Genomic DNA, 6,000 nt, shown 5'->3' with positions numbered 1-6,000 from the left:
TCTCTGGGTAACGTTATGGGCGCGAAATGCACTATGTCACATTTCGCGCCGGTTGCCGCCTGGCCGCACCGACGAACGCTGGTCGCGCCGGTCATGCCTGGCGTCAGATTATAGAGTGCTAGCGTTGCTAGTGCAGCGTTGCTGTGCCCAGCGTGCAGGCGCGTCAACGTTCTGACGGAGCGTATTCATTCACGATGCGCTTGTGGCCGTTTCGCTAGCTCCACATATACCAGTTTTAGGATCAGGTGACATGAATAGATGGCGAATGTAAATGACACGTTCAAACATGATAGTCATGACAAGGAAGAAATGTATGGCCTAATTTGCCTCAGCCTCGTAACGTTGTGCTCATTTTAAAATAACTTATAAACCTCCCTCATCGTGCGTCGCATTTATTAGATTCCCACAGTACCTGGCATCCCCCAATTTTTTTTCTTAACACACTACCAATGTGGTAGTGTTCTGCGGTGGCCCACACGACGACCGTATGCTCTCTTATAGTGGAGTGCCAAGTACTCTAAATCGTTCACCACTTTTTCTTAGCCCTACCAATGGCTCCACAGGACCCGGGCCGGGCGCGACTGTAATTTTTGTCGACACGGATCTTCAGAATACTTCGATGTAAACTAGTTCATAATATTGTAAAGTGCACTAGAAAAGTTATGATTATTATGTGAGAGCCTATACGAAACACAGATATCTCTGCGAATCAACTTGAGCACATGGTACCTGATTGATTGATTAAAACTTTACTTTGGTGCTGAGAAGACGCAAGGGAGACCCCGCACCACACGGGTAATCTCACGTAGGGACCTTCAAGCCGAGCTTAGCGGCCCGTTCACGGGCACTCTGGACGGCCAGGGTTCACATGACACCTAGCTAGAGTTTCTTCACCCCGACGTGATAGCTGTATCATATGAGTGCATAGGTAATGTTTACAAAATTTAATCACCAACACTGCAAGCACAATACGCGTTTATGATCATTAGGGTCTATTTTAAAAACAGTTCTGAGACCCTCAGTGGTTGTTGGGTAGAATACGTGATTGCTACGCAGAATTCCGGTGTGCAATTCCTGCTGGGACGCTCACATTTATTCTTTGCATCGATCGGCTCAACCCTGCCGATGTGAGCTTTTCCTTCACGCTCACGCGTTAACAGGGCCCATGTGTATTTTCAACATTTCCAGGTTAACCTCCCTGCCGTTCTTTTCTCCCTATTTTCTTTCCCTTCTTCCTTCTCAGGTGGACAAGAAAATACCAATAACTGGTGGCACACACCCCCTCCCGGGCATGTGCCAGCGTTTTTTTAAGTGTGAATACACTTTATAAGCGACCCCAAACCATCCACCGCCATCGGCGGCGTCCGCAGTCTTCTCTCTATCTTTAAAAGAAATAGGACTTGGCGGGCCGCAGCGCGACGCTCTACCGAATAAGCCACGGACGCGACGCTGATATCGGTGTCAGTAACGCACCTTATACCCCCTCTCCCTTCGCTCGCTCCTCCGCTCTCCTCGCTCGCTGCAGCTGCGCGCACACCCCTCTCTCTCGCGCGCCCGCCTTCACGCTCAGTCTCCCGTCGAGAGCGGGTCGTGAGGGGGGGTAAAGCTAAATTCGTTGGCATTCGCCAGTGAGTTAACGTAAACTCCCCCGTGTGATAAAATTGCGATTCCCAGGAACCATAACACCATAAAGGCACCATAGTGTGATTAATAAATATAATAGTGCGAATTAATAAATACCCCTCATAGCATCCCCCCGTGTATGAGCACTTAACCATGTTCACCCTCGGGGAAATGCTTGGGAGTTTTATTGAAGTCTTGGACGACGTGCGCCACGAGATTGTCATATTATTCTATTCATGACCAGTGACTCGTATTCTTCAAGCCATCTTTCCCTTCCGTACTATTTTTGGTGTAACCCAAGCTAAAGGGTGATCATGAGAGCACCGAGTGGTAGGCGGCTAGATATATATATATATATATATATATATATATATATATATATATATATATATATATATATACATATATATATATATAGATAGATAGATAGATAGATAGATAGATAGATAGATAGATAGATAGATGCTTAAGATGCCTGCAGTACTCAAAGTAATGGTTCGCATTTAATACATGGAACCCATTACAGAAGATATACCATCCGATGGGTGGAAACGCTAATGAGAGCACCGCATATCCGAGAAGGGTGATGAAGTAAAAATGCTTTCAGAATTGGAGCGAATACATCTCTTTGAACAGAAAATAAATTGGAGATCGTTCGGGGACGTTTTAGGCCTACTGTGGGTGCATGTTTCATAAGGCGGCTTGGGCTAGTGGGTGATTCGCAATCAGCATTTTTTTAGTTACAGCTGTTTTTAGTTGAATTCAGCATTCTTTCCGGCCCATGTTTCTTCTTTCTGTTTGTTACTCTGTAACTTAGAGTTTCATTGCGCAGTGCAAATTTTTGGATTGATATGTCCAGCTTAAGATTCAGATAGCCCCGCCGCGGTGGCCTAGTCTAAGGTACTCGGCTGCTGACTCACAGGTCACGGGATGGAATCCCGGCAGTGGCGGCTGCATTTTTGATGGAGGTGAAGATGCTGTTTGCCCGCGTGGTTAGAACTTGGTAAACGTTAAAGAACCCAAGGTGGTCGAAATTTCCGGAGCCCTCCACTTTGGCGTCTCTCATTATCATATAATGGTTTTGGGACATTGAACGCACGTATCAATCAATTGTTATCTGCATAGGTCTGTGCTGTCTTCAAAACATTTCGTAACATCTAGAGACATCGGCTACAGTGCAATATTTCGTATTGTAATAAGACGACAGTAATAAAAAGCTTGTTTCGCAGAAATTCAGCAATCAGCCTCGGTGTAGATTTCGTTGGTTGTGAGAAAAAATTGTTATGTTGTCGGTGACTCTAGAAAGATGCAAATAAAATGATATTAAAAATGATCACTACAGGCGAGAAGCGAACCTAGGCCACCTGCAAACCAGAAGGTGTTCTCCCAGAAAAGTATGCCATCTTTGTGAAATTGTTAAAAATGCGTATTGATAGCGTTCATTTCTTATGAAAGCGTATAGGCTCCACACCTCAAAAGAAAGTAGAGCGTGTTCTGTCGAAGACACCAACTCTCTGTACAGCACGAATGGTGTTGACATTGCTCTTCTGGTAAAGGCACAATGCACGAAGTTGAGAAGGAGAGTGAGTACATTTGAATATAGATAGTATTGCTACATGCATGCAGATTCATATTCTAGGGGCGACGCGCGTGTGTGCCTGACGAGGAAGACGAAGAATGGTCACCGCTCGGTGTCTGGTCTACCGGTCACGGCGCTACTGCTCTTGGTTTGAAATATATTCAAACCAGCAGCAGCAACGGCGTGACCGGTAGACCAGACACCGAGCGGAGACCACTCTTCGTGTTCCTCGTCAAAGCATCAAGGCAACTTTTCCACTACAGAGCATGAGTGTCTCGCTCTTACTTGGGCAGTCTCAAAGGTTTCCCCATATTTATATGGCACAAATTTCTCTGTAATAACTGACCATCATGCGCTATGTGGGCTTATATCACTGAAGGATCCTACTGGCCGGCTCAGGTGCTGGGCTCTGCGACTGCAAGAGTATACCTACACGGTGACGCGCAAGTCCGGATGCCTACATCAACACGCAGACTGTCTATCCCGCTAATTTGTTGATGAGTCGAACACTATACTTGACACCGACACCGGCCCTTGCGTCTTTTCCCTTTCGCAAACGACATACATCGGTAACGAGCAGCGCCGTGATGCGTCCTTGCGTGTTATTATTGAGCGCCTCGAATCACCATTTTCCAATCAGTCCCATCGCTCATTCGTGTTCCATGATGGTGTACTATACCACCGGAATCGCGAGCCGGATGGACTGGTCCTGCTGCTTGTAATCCCGAAACACCTTCGCTCGGAAGTTCTACAGTAACTTCATAACCTTCCGACGGCCGGTCACCTTGGTGTCTCACGCACTTACGACCAAATACGCCGACGCTTCTTCTTGCCAGGGCTCGCATGCTCAGTCAGAAGATACGTTGCGGCTTGTGAGAAATGTCAGCGCCTTTAAACGCCATCGGCACTTCCCGCCGGATGCCTTCAACCACTTGACATTCCGTCAGAACTGTTCTTCCATGTTGGCTTGGGCCTACTTGGCCCTTTTTCCTTGTCTTTCTTGGGTAACAAGTGGATAGCTGTGGCCACCGACTACGCCACGCATTATGCCATCACACGAGCTCTTTCGACAAGCTGCACCACAGACGTCGCCGACTTCCTCCTCAAGAACGTGATTTTGCAACACGGAGCCCCATGGCAGCTGCTGACAGACCGTGGCCGCACCTTTCTGTCGAAGGTGATAGCCGACATCTTGCAGTCCTGTCAAACGAGACATAAGCTGACTACCTCATACCATCCGCAAACCAATGGACTCACGAATCGTCTAAATCGAACTCTTACGGACCTGCTCTATAAGTGTGTTTCTACCAACCACACCGACTGGAATCTAGCGCTGCCATACGTCACATTTGCCTCTAATTCTTCACGTCATGACACTGCCGGTTGTTCTACATTTTTTGTGCTGTTTGGCCGAGAACCAACATTGCCTCTAGACGCCCTCATTTCGTCCCCTGCGGAACTGACCAAAGAATATGCCATGGACGCTATCACTCGGTCCCCTCACGCACGCGAAATAACCCGTACTCGCATTCCGACCTCTCAAGAGAAGCAACGGCGTTCGCATGACCAACGACACCACGACGTACACTTTCCTCCCGGTTTGTTGGTCCTGCTCTGGACTCCGACCCCTCAAGTTGGCTTGTCAGAAAAACTGCTTATTTGCTACACAGGTATATACCGAGTCCTGCGCGTGGTTATTCCTGTGACATATGAAATTGGTCCTGTCGCCCCATCGCCTTCATGTGCCCCACAGGCTACCATTATTGTACATGCTGCGCGCTTGAAGCCCTACCACTCTCTTAGCGACGTTGACATTTAGATGCACCTAGACGGCGCTTCTGCCGCCAGGGATTATGCTACATGCATGCGAATTCAGATTATATGGGGCGACGCATATGTGTGCCTGACGAGGAAGACGAAGAGTGGTGTCCGCTCGGTGTATGGTCTACCGGTCACGGCGCTGGTGCTGCTGGTTTGAAATATATTTCATAGATAGCCTCGTCGATTCGGCATCTCTCTTCCGTAACAATATATATATATATAGTTGTTTCGTGATTGTGACCATTCCCGTGTGGAAGATCGGTACACGTTGGGAAGCATGCCCTGACGACGGCTATTGATATGGACGAAGGCGATCTAACTTAATCACACGCCAGCTAGTTCTCATAACAAAGACACTACCCCATAATAGATTCTACTGCACAGCGACGGAGAGTTTTAGACTTGATAACAAAGATGCACTGAACCCCCTCTCATAGCCTCCTCAGGGCATCGTGGAGAGCTTTCAACACAATGTTCGTCAGAATCTTCATATTTACTACTAATTAAAATAACGAGTGCGCTACATAGCGTCACTGTTCTTTATAGGTTATTGCAATCGATCTATGATGACCTGGCTTGCTGTCGACTAAGCACACCAGCTACAAATTAAAGCATTCCACATGGGGACGTCAACATCATTCCATCAATGGCAGCCCAGGGGCGTGCACCATAAACGCGTACAAATTTTTCAGCCTGTTGTCAACGCTACTGTTTTATTTTTTTTGCAGTTCCAGTTTGCTATCAAATGGGAGTGTCGGATGCTTGAATTTTGTGGTAAAAAGATAACGTCTTGTAGGGCTAGGCAGTATCACGATACAAGAGTATCACGGTAGTATTGCAGTGATATTTTCAGTATCTGTATTTTTATACAGAGATACATATGAGAAATGCATTTTATTTCGCTAGTAGAATATTTCTACGGTGTATCTCTTGTATCGAAAAACCATGATTGATTGGTATGCGGAGGTTAACGTCCC

The sequence above is a fragment of the Rhipicephalus microplus genome, unplaced genomic scaffold (genome assembly GCF_043290135.1).
Source record: "Rhipicephalus microplus isolate Deutch F79 unplaced genomic scaffold, USDA_Rmic scaffold_22, whole genome shotgun sequence".
Classification (NCBI taxonomy): domain Eukaryota; kingdom Metazoa; phylum Arthropoda; class Arachnida; order Ixodida; family Ixodidae; genus Rhipicephalus; species Rhipicephalus microplus.
This window is presented reverse-complemented; position numbering follows the sequence as displayed.